The sequence below is a fragment of the Rutidosis leptorrhynchoides genome, chromosome 4 (assembly GCF_046630445.1).
Source record: "Rutidosis leptorrhynchoides isolate AG116_Rl617_1_P2 chromosome 4, CSIRO_AGI_Rlap_v1, whole genome shotgun sequence".
Classification (NCBI taxonomy): Eukaryota; Viridiplantae; Streptophyta; class Magnoliopsida; order Asterales; family Asteraceae; genus Rutidosis; species Rutidosis leptorrhynchoides.
Genome location: NC_092336.1, coordinates 478505320 through 478522543, shown reverse-complemented (window position 1 = coordinate 478522543; position 17224 = coordinate 478505320).

Sequence of the window (17224 nt, the reverse complement as noted above, 5' to 3'; positions counted from 1 at the left end):
TCTCTATTTTACTCCAAAAAGTCATCAATACTCCATAATTATCTGAAATCAATTATAATTTATTAAGTATCGAAAGTTCGTATAATTGATTCAAATAAATACAAAATAACAACGATAGTGCTTATAAATAATATCTAAAAACATGTATAAAATAGGCACTATCACTCTTATAAAAGAGGTGTTTGATAAAAGGTTTCCTAACTCTCAAGAGGGGAGTATGGAGGGTTTGACAGGTGATGTTGGGAGAAGAGACTTCCATTACAAGAACTTTAAATTTTCCCAACCTCCTATGTTTCACAGCGAACGAGATCCACATAAGAGCACGTGTTGGATCACCGATATTGAGGGCGCTTTTCGTACGAGTGAATGTCCTCTTGATAAGAAGACGAGGTATGGCAGTTGTATGTTGCGAGATAATTCAAAATTATAGTGGGATGGAAAGGTTCAAGTTTATGGCGAAGAACAATGTTTGGGTTTAACTTGGGAAGAGTTCAAGGAGTAATTCTTTAAAGAATATCGCACTCAAGCCGATCTTTCTCGAATACGAGATGAGTTGCGAAACTTAGAGCAAGGGTCGATGGACTTGAATGAATTAAAGTCCACCTTTTTGTCAAAGACCCAATTTTTCCCGGAGTATATCGGGAATGATCGTATGTTAATTGAAGATTTCTATCGAGCGTTGAACAATGATTTGAAAAACAAAATTAGTAGAGGGTTGGTGGACTCTTTTGAGAGGTTGTTTGAGGTGGCAAGGGGTTTTGAGACCCTTGTTCCGAAAGGTAGCGGTTCCGATGTTAGTAAGCAGAAGTTCGAAGCGAAGATATTTCCGAACAAGAAAAGTAAGAGTGCTACCGAAGGTGTCGGAAGCGTGAAGATGAGTGGCACGGGTGGTTCTAAATTCACGTGTTACAATTGTGGGCAAATGGGACATAAGTCTCGTGATTGTCCGTCTGGAAGGTCACATGTTTTAAGTACCAGAAGGAGGGACGCCGAAAGTCGGAGAGTCCCGAGTGGAATAGTGACGCAGCGCGAAGGTCTAACGACGCTTGATTCAGGTACTATTCGATTTTAGTACTATCTTTATGTGGGTGACTTTTGGGTAATATATGAGTTTATCCATGTAGTGTAGTGACTAGCTAGGTCGAGTTAGTCCATTGCGGTTTGATTAACCATGTCGGGTTAATCAATTAGATGTTAGGTGTTGACCAGGGTGGGTTGACCAAGTACATTTGACTAACCGGGTCGGGTTAATCAATTGTTGTTGGGGGTTTTACCTAGTCGGGTTGACAAAGGGGATTTGACTAACCAAGTTGGGTTAATCAATTTTCGTTAGGGGTTTGACCGAGTCGGGTTGACCATGTGAGTTTGACTTAACCAAGTCGGGTTAATCGTTCGTCGTTAGGGTCGTTTGACTAACCGGTTCAGGTTAATCAATTAGATGTTCGTTGTTGACCGAGACGGGTTGACCGAGTGCGTTTGACTAACCGGGTTGGGCTAATCAATTAGATGTTAGGTGTTGACTGAGACGGGTTGACCGAGCGTGTTTGACTAACCGGGTCGGGTTAATCAATTAGATGTTAGGTGTTGACCGAGGTAGGTTGACCGAGCGTATTTGACTAACCGGGTCGGGTTAATCACTAGATGTTAGGGTTAGCCGAGGTAGGTTGACCGAGCGTGTTTGACTAACCGGGTCGGGTTAATCTTATGGTGTTGAGGGCTTAACCTAGTCGGGTGTAACCGTGATATGATTAGAGGGTTACTTGTATTGCTCTCCAAAAGGGTTAGCGTAGAAATGGTATGTCGTTCGAGAGGCGCTTACGTTGACCATGTATGTGTGCGAGTAGAGTCTTGGTTGTTGACTATCTTTGATTGTGTGTAAGTAACCATGTTAATGGTTGCGACGGTGCGAGTTAGGGTGTAAGTCTTGGCATTCTAAGCGTCTCCTTAGTGATGAGTTAAAAGGTAAATAGGCTAGTTGTGCGGTCTAGGTGGATAGTGACTAGTAGGTGTTACTATAAAGTTGTGGGCGTTGAGCCGTAATGTTCGTTGGTTTTGTGTGACCTCGAGTAGTCAAGTGACGTATGACACCGAGGATGGACCCCGTAAGGGTCGAGCTATTAAGAATCGGTGGTAGTAATGGGATTTGCATGAAACTGCGTTAGGTGCCTCCGTATACCTGCTAGTGGAATGCTTCACTCCGGTGGTGTGATTACTTTATACTTGGGTGCCGATGAGAAATCCGAAGGTACGATAATGGTTTATCGTGATGATTAGCGGGCATTAACGTTTGACCAATTTGAAAGGTCGAGGTTTGAGTGCTTTATTGTAAATCCGCGAAGAATTGTTGAGTATGACCAACATCGAGACCGGTCAGGTGTTATGGAATGTTGAAGTTCCGCAAGGTATTATCATCTTGACGATGATATTGTGGGGTTAAAACCCTAAATGGGGGAGTTAAGTACCGGAGATTTCAGAAAAATCCCTATCTAGTAGATGTGATGAGCGAACGGGTGTCGCTTATTTAGGAAAGGAAGACTTCGATGGTCTTCAGAGAAGTCCCAAGTTGGACTTTGGAATAAACTGTGAAGGTATTTTTGAGACAAGAGTTGAAATGGAGAAGTTCCCGAATGGCGGATCCGAGAGATTTTCGAAAAGTGTCGGGATGATTCCCGAATACACCACGATTGAAAGGCGCGACGACGATGATTGTCGTGAATTGTTCTACTTTTAGGACAATTGTGAAGTGTATGGTACGAGTTTGGATGCTCGACGTAGGAGCAAACAGTTGCGGTTGTTTTATTTTGAGGGTTGATTACCCGATATCGTTGAAAATGGTGGAATAATAAGGCCATTAGAAGGATATTATGAGGTTTACACGGTGTACTTCCGAGTGAATGGTGGAAATTTTGGTCGAATGAAGTGTGATGTACGGTAGTTGTAATATGATGCGTTAGTGTACGAAGCGAGGATTCGGATGCATGATTACTACATGTGTGACTCCGCATTGGAAACAGAATTTTTCGAGGGAGAAGTGTTTAACTTCTAGTGTTAATGCGGATCACGAGGATGTGATCCAATTTAAGTGGGGGAGAGTTGTAACATCCCGTTTTTCCCCGTACATGTTCCAAGGTGCGTACGTAGCCTTTCTAGTGTTTAGCTTTAACCGCGATCAAATTTAATGGCCTAAACTGTGAAACTTGGGTGTGACCTGACTAATCATCGCGTTCCAGGCTACTATGTCGCGTCTCAAGCAATCGCGGATCGCGATGGATTTGACCAAAACGCGACGACTTTAGAAACTGGCCTCATGTCTTGTCTATCGCATGTGATTTAAGAGTGTCGCATTTGAGTTGTCGCGAAACATGACAGGGTGTCGCGAAACGCGACAAAGTCGCTGTATTGACATTTTTAACCCGTTTTTAATGGAATCTTTTGGGGTGTTTTAGTCTTTTTACATGGTGAACGGTTTTGGGAGTCTAAAAACTGATACAACCTTATCCTAACTTCATTTGTCACTTCTTCAACTACACACATCCATTTTAGAGAGAGAGATTGAGTTTTAGTGAGAGAAAGCTCACTTTGGGAAAGAAGAAGACCGAATCTTGCCCGAGTCTAAGTTTTAAAGTTGTTCCCTACGTCTCTAGCTACGTTGTGATAGTGTTGGTAAGTCTTAACTCTGAGTTTTGAGTTTAATTTGATTAATAGCTAGGGTTTGTTCATTTAAGACTTGAAAGACCCATTTGGGGATTAAATGGGTGAATTTGGGTTAATTTGGTGTATGGAAACCCTAAGGCTTGTAATCTAGGGTTTGGTCTTGTGATTTGGTGTTTGTAAGTGTTAATGATGTTGTTAAACCACTAATACACTTGTGTGTTAGTGAAAGATCGTCAATGGGTTCAACTTTGACCAAATTATAAGTCTAAATGTTAAAATGGGTCAAATGGGTAATGGTTAACCTAGTTGGGTAAGATGGGTATGAAATACCCTAAGTTTGTGTTAGTTGGTGTTGTGAGACTTTAATCACTAGCTTTTAGTGATTTATGACAAGTCTTGACCTTAAATGGGCGGTTTTGGTGTGAATGGGTCATTAAATGCACAAGTGTTAAATGTTGGTGTCTAGTCCAAGTAGTTTGTGTATTGAATGTGTACTTAATGTATTAGGTACTTCGCTTTGAAGCTCGCGGATTGTAATCGTCATCTAGGCGATAAGGTGAGTGAAATATTTACACATGTATGTATGTAGTTTATTTACTCGTACGCGATGTGGGTCTTCGGTGCCACATCATGAGTATTGGTGTTATGTCACGGGCCGGTGACTTATTGTTAGTATTGGTGATGAGAACTATGGGTTGGTAGTATCTCGATAGGTGTTGCACAAGTCGGTGACGCCACATGTTCACAAGTCGATGACCCATATGTATTAGTGGGTGGTTCGCAAGTCCGTGACACCCTTTGGTGATTCACAAGTCGGTGACACCTTATGATGATTCACAAGTCGGTGACATCATACGAGTGAGACTCGACATTATTGGTCGTCAACAAGTCGGTAGTGCCATAGCGGGGAATTGTTTGATATGTTTATGCATTGTTACATTTAGTTTATTATTGAGGTGATCTATATACTAATGTTCTTTCTAGTTGTACGTTTGGTGATGCTAGCTCGTTTATGCATTGTTTGCATGGTATTTTGTAGGTGGATGCGCGTAGGTAAACTATATATGTATATGTATAAGTATTGCATTCACTAAGCATTTAGCTTACCCTCTCGTTGTTTATATTTTTATAGGTTGCAAGTGGCGGCTTGGATTTGCTTGAGGACTAGTGCTTTATGGATTGCTTTATACTCTTGATTAAGATTGGGTAGCGTTTCCAATCACCATGCTCAGTTTTGGTTGTAAAGCGAACTAGTCGGGTCATGAACTATGTTTTGGATACGTCAAATGGGTCCCGGGTTGTATTCCCGTTTTGTAAACTTAATTTATGTATTGTATGTTTTAAAGATGTTTAAACTCAATGTTATAATGGTGATGTTTTCGGAAACGTAAATGGACTAATGTTGCACATATTATTATGATAAAAATGAAGAAAAAAATGGGCCGGAAATACGACGGGTTGGGTCGTTTCAGCCACTGAGTTGAAGTCGATGGTGAATACTAACGTAAGATATCAACTTTTCCATTATTGGTGTTGGGAAGTGTGTTGAATGTTTACCCTGACCAGATTGTGATGCCTGGACTATATTTACGTCTAGGGATTAGTGTGATGATGTGCTTTGATTGTGGAGCAAATCGATTGTTTGTGTCAACTACATTTTGTGCTAAGTTAAATGTGCCTGTTAATGTAATTACCAAGCGAGTGAAGTGTCGAAGTGGGTGACGGTAGGACTATTCCAATCGCATAGTGTGTGTCTAGAATTATTATTGTCATAGAGGGTAGTCTTTTCCCTGGGACTTGTCTAGTGATGCCTATACCAAGTTCTGATGTAGTGTTAGGCATGAATTGGCTTAGTGACCATAAGGCCAGTATTAAGTGCCATAGGATGATTATCTCTTTTCCCGTGACTAGTGGGAAATGGGTAGTGGCTCGTGGTGATTGGGGCGGGTTCCGTTTTCCATTATTATGGATGATGAAAGCTCAGAAATCTTTGGCCAAGGGATGTGATTCTTTCTTAGCCTATGTGATCGATGTAGAGAAGGAAAAGAAGGTAGTGTATGATATTCCCGTGGTGTCTGGATATCCAGAAGTGTTCCCAAATGAATTTTCAGGCTTACCGCCGATCAGGGAAGTTGAATATAAGACCAAGTTAGTGCCAGGGGCTACGCCAGTTGCTAAAGCTCCGTATAGATTAGCTCGTTCAGAAATTCGAGAAATGATGTCCCAAATTCAAGAACTGTTGGACCGCGGGTTCATTTGTCCGAGTTCTTCGCCGTGGGATGCACTAGTGTTATTCGTGAAAAAGAAAGATGGTACGCTTCGAATGTGTATAGATTATCGTGAATTAAATAAAAGAACAGTGAAGAATAAGTATCCGCTTCCTAGAATAGATGACTTATTTGATCACCTTCAAGGAGCTTAGTTCTTTTCGAAAATAGATATATGTTCAGGATATCACCAGGTTCGTGTTGCTGAATCTGACATTCCTAAGACTGCATTTCGTACTCGTTATGGTCATTATGAGTTTTTAGTGATGCCGTTTGGGTTAAGTAACGCTCCAACAATTTTCATGGATCTCATGAATAGGATGTGTAAACCGTTTTTGGAATAAGTTTGTTATCGTGTTCATTGATGACATCTTAGTGTATTCCAAAACCAACTCCGTGCATGTTGAGCGTCTGTGGCGAATGTTAGAACTTTTGAAATGTGAGAAACTCCACGCAAAATTTTCAAAGTGTGAGTACTGATTACATGAAGTTCAATTTTGGGTCATGTTATATGTGCTGAAGGTATAAAGTGGATCCATTTAAAATTGAAGTTGTGATGAATTGAAATTCACCAAATAACTTGGCAGAAACTAAGAGTTTTCTAGGATTAGCTTGTTATTACGGACGGTATAATATAAATTTTTCAAAAGATTCCGAGTTCTTTAACAAAGCTAACTAGAATGTGTCTTTTCAGTGAGAAAATGAACAAGAAACTACATTTCAGATTTTGAAAAAGTTTGTGGTGTCAAGCACTAGTGTTAGCCTTACCTGAGGGATCCGACGACCTCGTTGCGTATTGCGACGCGTCTTTATCCGGTGTTGGCTGTGTATTAAGGCAAAGAGATCGTGTAATTGCGTATGTGTCTTAACAAGTTAAAACCAAGTGAAAAGAATTATCCAGCTCTTGATTTAGTAATGGCTGCAGCTATCTTTACATTAAAGTTATGGGGATGTTCTCCTTGTAGTACGCATCGTATTTTCTGCACCAATCATAAAAAAAATTACAATATATATCTTCGCAGTAGGAGATGAATATACATCAGAGAAGATAGCAAGTGTTGACTAAAATTTATGATTGTAAGATTTGGTACCATTTTGGTATAAGTCAATGTGTGTTATCTCTGCAAGTGTAAAGTGAAAGATACAAGTCAGATTCTACCTCTTCAAGATTCGAAAGTGGAAACGAATAAGAAGTTAGTGGGGGAACGTGTTGGAGTTTTGGACCAAAAAGTGATCAAGTTGAGCAAGAAACTGACGCCAATACTGATTGTGAATGGAAGCATAGTCTAGGCACTAACCTGGCATGGGAGACCGAGGAGTTCATAACCTCTAGATACCCTTAGCTATTTAACCGTGACCAGATTCTGAGGAAGAAATCTTCTTAAGGGGGACAAATTTGTAACAGCCTAGTTTTTGGGCCTAGTAGTAATGACCTATTTACCCTTCTGTGTTATTATAGTGATTTTAGTAATTATGTGTTTTATAATTACTGTGTATGGGATAATGTGCGTTTTGTGACAAAGGGTCACATAACATATTTCCTTTTGTGAATTGGACTTAGAATGAATAAGTTAGTAAAGATTTTGAGTTTCAGATAACTGGTAAATACCCATCTGTTAGACGGAAGTCTTACCTATGTGTGAAGAAACCTAAATAATAAGATATATACTTGTACATTCTTATCTTACCTTTTTATCAACTAAAACTAACCCTAATCAACCTTTTGCTCTCTAAATCCTAAAATCAAGAAGTGTAAATCAAAGCTAGTGATTTTGTGCATCAAATTCTCTGTGATTTCAGAATCAAAATAAGGTAAATATCTTCAATTTTGATGAAATGAAATGGGGTTCTAAGTGGGTTTATCAAAGTAACCTTTTTGATGCTTGATTCTTGCTTTAAATATGTTTGTTATGCTTGATTGAGGTTAGAAATAGATTATATATGTGTTATATGGTTTCATTGAGTCATTGGATTGATCAGAACAAGCAGAAATCGAGTTTTTGGTGTCAAAAACTCAAAAATAGTGAGTTGATGGTGTTTTTTAGCACCCACGTGAGTGACAGCTCAACCACGTGGTTGAACACACTTTTGAGGGCTCAACCACGTGGTTGAGTGCTCAACCGTTGATAGTTAAAGCTAAGGGGTATAAAATACTATTAAATTTTAGCAGGAAATACTATTAAATACGATACATTTTTACACAAGATATTTATTTATTTATATAATGGATATACTTAAACCTTGCTACAACACTTATAGGCAGTGTACCTAATCGTACAGTAGTGTAGTTTTTAGTAAGTCCGGTTCGTTCCACAGGGAAAAATCTTTAACCAAAGCTTAACGCTATATTAGTTTTATTTTATAAAAATACAAATATATATAAGTAATATTATTATTATAAACAGGGGGGTTTTTACCGTTTAATGACCGGTTTGTCGATTTTAAAACTTAGTCGCAGTTAAAACCTAATGTAAAATATTAAAAATAAAAGACTTAATTTAAAGCGTAAAGTAAATAACGATAATGAAATTGCGATAAATAAAAGTGTGATAAAATAAACTTGCGATAATTAAAAATACGATAATTAAAAGTGCAATTAAATACAATAACAAAAAATAAAAGTACGATAATTAGAAGTGCAATTAAATATAAAATAAAGGAAATTAAATATGAAATAAAAGAATTATGCTTATTTAAACTTCCGTAATCATGATGTTTGACGTGTTGATTTTAGTTTTATGCCCATGGGTTAATTGTCCTTTGTCCTGGATTATTCAATATGTCCGTCTGGTTTTTGTCCATAACAGTCCATCAGTCATAAATATAAAGTGCGAGTATCCTCGTCAAATTATCCTTATACTCGAAGTCAAATATTCCAACTAATTGGTGACTTAAACTGTAACAAGATTTTAATACTTTGTTATCAATTATGCCAAGTGTCCTTGTACATAATTTCACCCCTGTTTTAATAATTCTAGTGGCTATTAATCCATTCCCGTGTTCGGTTAAATGAACGATTATTCGTACATATAAATACCCCGCCCATCGTGTTCGATCGAGTGTATATGGTTATTTATAGGGACGTCCAATTGTAAATCTTTATATTAAAATTAACAAACTATCATTTAGTTAAACAAATATAAAGCCCATTAATAGCCCATAGTCTAATTTCCACAAGTGTCGTTCTTTTGTCCAAACCCCAATTATGATACAAAGCTCAATTACCCAATTTTAGTAATTAGCCCAACATCATGATTACTTCGATTTAAATAAGCATAATAATAACTTAGCTACGAGACATTAATATAAAAAGGTTGAACATAACTTACAATGATTAAAAATAGCTTAGCGTTACACGGACAGAATTTCGAGTTACACCCTTACAACATTCGCTAACAAACCCTTATTATTAGAATTAAAATTAAAATTAAAATTAAAATTATAATATATATATATATAATACGTTTGATGAGAGAAGAAGAAAAAGGATATTTAAAACGTCGAATTGCGCTGGCTTTTATAGGCATTTTTGTCCAGGGAGACTCCGAGAGTCGCGGCATTTTTCCACTACAAAATCCGCAAGTCGCGGAGTTCGTAAAACCAGCTCACACAAGTTTGGATCCTAGTCTGCCGACGGTTTTAATATATAAATATAATATATATATATATATAATTTATATAATTAATTATATATTATATTATATTTATATACATAGTTATCTTGTAATTTTTAGTCCGTTGCGTCGAGCGTTGAGAGTTGACTCTGGTCCCGGTTCCGGATTTTCGAACGTCTTTGCGTACAATTTAATATCTTGTACTTTGCGTTTTGAATCTTGTACTCTTGTAATTCTGAGACGTTTCTTATCAATAATTGGAACCTCTTTGATTGTATTTTGTACTTTTGAACTTTTTGGTCGTTTGCGTCTTCAATTCATCGAATCTATCTTTTGTCTTCACCTTTTATTATTTAACCGAATATCACTTGTAAATAGAACAATTGCAACTAAAAGCTTGTCTTTCTTGAGGAATAATGCTATGAAATATATGTTCGTTTTTAGCATTATCAAATATTCCCACACTTGAGCGTTGCTTGTCCTCAAGCAATATAGTCTTGAAATACTAGAATCACTTCTTTATTCTTCACACTTTGTACATCAGTGATTTCTTTACGGCGGTATAAACAATGGTAGTAACGATGTGGTTTACAGTCCCACATGACTATAAAATTTAGATCCTTTAAGGAAATTGGATCTTTATGAAAACATTTGATCTTTTGAAAATTTCATTCTAGCTTTTACCCTAGATAAGTTTTCCGGAATAACCCTTCACCGGTATTTGCAAATTCTTTTTGTGGGTTTGGTGGGTTTCAGATTTGAAAATTTTAGCTCAAAACTTGTGGTTTTGTGTCACCCACTTGCTAACCTTGTATTAGGAAAGCAACACGTCCAGTATACTTGCCCCGTATATTACCTTTCGGTAAACTACCGTCTGGTTGTAAAAGAAGTGTTGAACAAGCAACTGTTAAGGCAATGTCCCCTGACATACTTTTAATTATGGTCTATAACGTGTCGGACGCAATTACTATCATTTGTAGGAGCAATAGTAAAGCTCACCCTTATAATTTTTCTGGTCTGGCACAAGGTCCTGTCTTTGACCATGCTATGCAACCACCGTTCTTACGGTTGACACCCGAATTGGTTCAGGTGACCTAATGAATTTCAGATGAATTCCTAGGATTTTATGTTCAATGGTAATGAACGCATTGAAAATGGGTTTTTAGAAAACAAATCGATTTTAATTTGATCAAAATATTTTCTCGTTCAAGCTCGAGTTTAGATATCATTGAATTCCATGAGTTTGAATTCTCAATCTTTAAGGTCAATCTCAAGGATTGAGTAATATCAGTCTTAAAAGCTGATTTTTGATCTTTTAAGGAGATTATCCTTTCTGGGGATCTGATTCATTAGTCTTATCAAGCCAATTTGCACGGTGCCCCCCCAATGTACGAGATAAATCCTTCTCATGGTTAGGATAAATCTGACCACTTGGCGACCCTGTTTTATGCTGAGGTCCGTGGATTTCCTGCTGATTTTAGAGATGACTTTTCTAGGTTTTTCGTCAACCTACAGCTGGTCTGGACGACAACTTCATGACCTAAATCAAGAATCGCGTTTCTTTTTCGGAAGACTTTACTTCCTTTTAATGATGGAATTGATTCATCGTGTAGATCCATCTTTCTTACAGTAAATCGGGTAAAACTGTTTAGTTTAGTCCAAAACAAAAGTATTTTCAGTTATTTGTTACAGAAATATGTGACATATGTTTTAAAATAACTTGGTAAATTTTCCCACACTTGGCTTTTATTTTCCTTTTTATTGTCCTCTATTCCATTTTAAATTAATTTTAACATTTTGGTTTGTTTCTCAATTTATGTCCTTTCCGAGGTAACAATAATTTCGGTGTTAACACCTAGTTTTATCATTCATAAATATGTATAAACATGATTTTGAGTTCATTTAATTGAAAATTTTGAAAATTTTTACTAGAATTGGGTAGTCAGTATATAAGACTAGGGCTGTTCTTTATTATCAGAGAGCACTAGATTCTAATACAACTACTGCGTTACTAGTATTTTTAATGGTAACCAAGTGTTTAAAGTAAAAATTTTAAAATTCGAAAGAATTTAACCCCTTCCTACACTTAAGATCTTGCAATGCCCTCATTTGCAAGAAATCAGTAACAATTTAAATTATTGAGGGCGATTAGCGTAGAAAAATGATTAAATTTTACCAAAGTTTCCAAACATATTGTTGTTTGTGTTGAATGATAAATGGTGCACATCATTTGTTCATTCCGTCTTGTTGTTATTTCACTTTTATTTTGCATCTTGTCGTCAAAATTAGTTGCTTTTACTGAACTTAATGCCAGTCTTTGAAAATGCGTTGTTTTACCCTGTTGTGTACATAAGATAAACTGCAAACATATATACATATTTTTGAAGTTTGGTATATTACCCCACATTCAAAAATTATTAAAATCTAATAATAAAAGTTAGAAAATTATAAAAACTATTACAATATTAACATAAGTGTTAAATGTAGTAACATTACAAAAATAAATAAAACTAAATAAACTAGGGTTGATACTGATACCAGTAGGGGTTCCATGCATAACCGTATGTGTTATAAAATGCTTCAGCTGGGTTATAAGTAGGGTACGATGGTTGGATCTCTATAGACCAGGGAGGAAATACGATCTTTGGAGTAGGAATATAGTTTCTACCTATATGTTGGCAATGAGCTATGATGTGGTTTTGATGAACTTGCCAATCTTCAAATGCTCGATGTCTAGCATTTTCATACTCTTGTGAAGCTATAAACCTTTGCATTTCTGTCATTTCATTTCCCCCTCCCACATTACCTGGCTGTTGATTTCTCTCAACCTGTGGATGTCTTCCATTATATTGTACTGTGGCGTTATTTTGCCTCTTCAAAACCTTAACACCATGATATACATTTAAACCAATTGTATCGTGGGGTTCTGGTTCTTCGATTAATAATCTCCCCCGACTTATATCCACATCGAGATACTCATCAATTAATGTAATAAATATACCACCTCCTATTATACTGTGCGGTCTCATCCCCCTAACCATAGCTGATAAATAATAACCCACACAATAAGGTATACTTACAGCGCTTTGTGGGTCTCGAATACACATGTGGTAAAATAAATCTTGCTCATTTACCTTTTCCTTATTTTTACCTCGCTGTGTAATCGAGTTCGCTAGAAACCTGTGAATTACTCTTAACTCAGCTCTATCTATATCCAAATAAGAGTAATTTCCCCCTTTAAATCGGTGATGGCTAGTCATTTGACTCCATACACCATGTGTATCAAAATTTTCATCAATCTTCCTACCATTTAATATCAACCCTCGAAAATCGGCAGATGCTAGCTCCTCAGGCGTATATATATGTAAGGCCTGAGCCATGTCTAGTAGAGACATGTGGCGCATCGAACCTCCTAACAAAAATCTAATAAAAGTTCGATCGGTTAAACTAGCTACCCGATCATTTATTTCTATACTACACAATAATTCTTCACACCATACTTTATATACAGGTCTACGCATGTTGAATAATTGTACCCAATCGTTAAAAGTAGAATTACCATACCTCTATGTAAGTAATTCTCTAATCCGTTCGCCTAATCCTACAGCTTCTAACGGTTCCCATTCTATTACCCTAGGTACTTCAACAGCTTTAGAATGAAGAGTGTGCAAGCTCCTTTGGTATTTTGGATAATCTATCCAACGTCTGTCTAATCTCAAGTTTGGGTGCAAATCTTCCACGTGCATATCTGAAAATGTCATAACTGGATGAGGTATATCTTGTTTGTAATAGTTATCAACATCTTGTTGTTCCGCATTATCAGGAGGAGCAATGCGAGCTTGGGATGAAGATTCACCCCTTTCAGTCTGCAAAACACATCAAACACAATTTTTGTGCATCCAAATATGCATTAGTGTCAGCAAAATCATCAATCAAAATAATTACAATGACATGTTCAATTTATATCAAACTTATGCTCATTTTCATATTTTTATCAAACCTACACTTTTTCAAATAAGCATATACGAAAATGTTAGCTTAGTTCATAAGCATTCAACTCAAATAACATGTCAAAATAATCATTATTAGCAATTAAACAAGTTTCAAATGGCGTTATCTCTCAAAAATCAAGTTCATGAATTTTAGACTTGAAAAAGTCCACTTTAATTCTCAAAAATCATGTTTAGGCTCAAAGTTTGGATCATTTAACTACCTAAACATGTTATACTACTTAATTTAGCAATAATTCATGACAAAAATTGGCCATAACCTATTTATATCAAAAAGCCCCAAATTGCTCAGGAACACAAACCCTAGATTACTCAAAATTTGAATTTTAAGGCTTCTAATCATGTTAAATAGCATCAATCTAGGTTATACAAGCATAATACATAAACAATTTAAGTATAATTACACTAAAAAGCATCAAAATCGAATTGGGTATAAAATTGCTCAAGAACACTAAATTTTCGGATTAAAGGGTGTTTTGGTGTAGAAATTTACCGTTTTCCTTGAGTAATTCCTTGATAGCATTCTTCTCAACATGATTTTGTGAATGATTTGATGAAAAATGGTCAAAAATTGCGAATTTGGGAGTGGTTTTGTGTGTATTTTCGCAGTATTTTGAGATGTTTGTGTGTTGGGGACTGTCTGATCGATCCAGTTATATTTTTTTTTCTGGAATTTTGGTCCTCCGCGAGTCGCGGTGTTTAAACATTACAAACTCCGCGAGTCGCGGTGTTTGCATTTTTTTTTTATAAAAACCTTAACTTATAAAACAATTAATTAATTAATTTTAAAATTTTGTTTCCCTTGTTATTTAGGACGAGGTCGTTTCGGATCGATGTCCTAGTCCGTCCCTCGACAAAATTTTAAATTTTGTCTATTTAAAGCGCGGTTTTAAAAGCAAAGATTTTTGGGTTTTTTTTAATGTTTTTGGCATACTTTAATTCAATAAGATTAAAAATAATGATAATAAAAATTCTCGTCCCTCCCTCGGGTAAAGCAATTTCAGTTCAACGACCTAGTCTTCAACTCACGACGAATTTTAAAAATCATATTTTTAACTTAGCGAAATAAAGAAAATTTTTGTTTTTAAATTCACACCAAACTTAAATTTAAAATACATAAAATTAAAAATTCATATTTTAAAAATTCACACCAAACTTAAATTATATTTTTATTTTTATACATACAAACTTATATTAAAAATATTAATTTTCCAAATATTTACAATTTTAAAAGTTTACAATATTTATTTAATATTAATTTATTAATTTTTTTAAAAAATGTAAAAATAAAATTAAAAATCTGTTTGGCTTTTATCCCACTTTAATCAATCAAATATTATCAAAAATATGCGCCCCTCTTTTCGGTAAAGTAATTTCAGTTCCATGACATAATTTAACTCATGACGAATTTTTGAAATATTTAGGGTTTGATTGATTAAATTTTTGTATGATATCAACAATTTCGGTCGCAAGACCTAATTTCATCGAATACCAATTTAATACTTTATAGCGAACAAATTAGCGTTTATTTTCAAAAGGTTAAAAATAAAAATAAAAATAAAAATAAAAACTGTACAAACTTACCTGTGAAATAGATTTCTTAGTGATATGCTCTAGCCCACTCATAAGATAGTCGGACTAATTGGTTTTCCATGGCTACATAGGCGTAACCTCGAGCATTTAATGTTTTTTCTTCTAAACATATGAACGGTCAGTCTCTGCATAAAGTAACAAATTCGGTGTTTGAATAGGTTTGATTATTTGAACATTTATCTTCGTGTGACCATTTTCCGCATTTGTGACATTTTTCAAGGTGTCGTGCTCTTCTTTTCGCTGCGGATTTTGATTTTCCTTTACCAAATTGTAACTTATTATCTTCGCATCTGGATTCTTTTCTTACTCCGTCCAATTTACCTCTGATTAATGATACGATTACACTTGGAAGTGTGTCATTATTACGTTTAGTGATCAAAGCATGTAGCATTAGACCATGGTTTAATTCACAGGAAGTCTTCATTTCGAAAAACCTAAAAAAAATAAAAATTCAGAATGGGGGGAGAAGACTAGTTCTTTAGGGTCTGCTAGGGAAAGACCATTCGAGTTCCATTTTCGAGAACTACACGAAAACAGAAAATCTAACTCTAACAGAAATACATATTATCCTTTAAAGACTTGATTCTCCCCACACTTATTTGGCTGTGGTGTTGAAATTGTGATTAACTTCGTTGTCGACTACCATCGGACTATCTATGTAGTGTTTAACTCTGTGACCATTAACTTTGAATTCAATCCCATTTGAATTTATTAATTCTACTGTTCTGTATGGGAAAACTCTTTTGACTATAAATGGTCCAGACCATCTTGATTTCAATTTTCCAGGAAATAGCTTGAATGGTGAATTGGAAAGAAGAACTTTGTCTCCTTCTTTAAATTCTTTTGAACTTCTGATTCTTTTATCATGCCATTTCTTCGTTCTTTCCTTATAGATTAACGAATTTTCGTATGCTTCATGTCTTAATTCTTCTGATTCGTTTAATTGACTTAACCGTAGACGTCCAGCTTCATGTAAATCAAGATTACATGTCTTCAAAGCCCAAAATGCTTTGTGTTCAATTTCTACTGGAAGATGACATGCTTTTCCATAAATGAGTCTAAAAGGTGTGGTTCCAATTGGAGTTTTGTAGGCTGTTCTAAAAGCCCAGAGTGCATCCTCCAATTTTATGGACCATTCCTTCGGATTTGATCCTACGGTTTTTTCTAGAATACGTTTTAAAGCTCGGTTGGTATTTTCAACTTGTCCACTTATTTGTGGATGATATGCAGTGGAGATTTTATGAGTTACTCCATATCTTTGAGAACTTTCTCAAGTTGATTATTACAGAAATGAGTACCCCAATCACTTATTAAAGCTTTCGGTGTTCCAAACCTTGCAAAAAGACGTTTTAAAAAGTTGACTACAACTCGTGCATCGTTAGTTGGGAGAGCTTGTGCTTCCGCCCATTTAGATACATAATCAATGGCTACGAGAATATAGAGATTATTATGAGATTTTGGAAATGGACCCATAAAGTCAATACCCCAAATGTCAAACACTTCACATACTTGAATGACATTTTGTGGTATTTCATCACGTTGACTTATTTTTCCGGCCCTTTGACAAGCATCACAGGATTTGCAAAGAAGGTGCGCTTCTTTGTAAATTGTAGGCCAATAGAATCCAGCATCATAAACTTTTCTTGCTGTTAGTTGAGGCCCATAATGCCCTCCTGTTGGTCCTGTGTGACAATGGTTTAAGATTTTACTTGCTTCATCTCTGAATACACATCGGCGTATTATTCCATCTGGACAACTTTTAAACAAATGTGGATCTTCCCAGAAATAGTGTTTTATATCACTAAAGAATTTCTTTCATTTTTGGTACGACAATCCTTTTTCAAGAAATCCACATACTAAGTAGTTTGCATAGTCTTCAAACCATGGAATTTCATTATAATCTATCTTCAATATATATTCATCAGGAGAGTTGTCTTGTATGGCCGATTCATTTAGAACTTCTAATTCGGGATTTTCAAGACGAGAAAGATGATCAGCGACGAGATTTTCTGCTCCTCTTTTATCTCGGATTTCAATATCAAACTCTTGTAAGAGTAAGATCCAACGGATTAATCTTGGTTTGGCA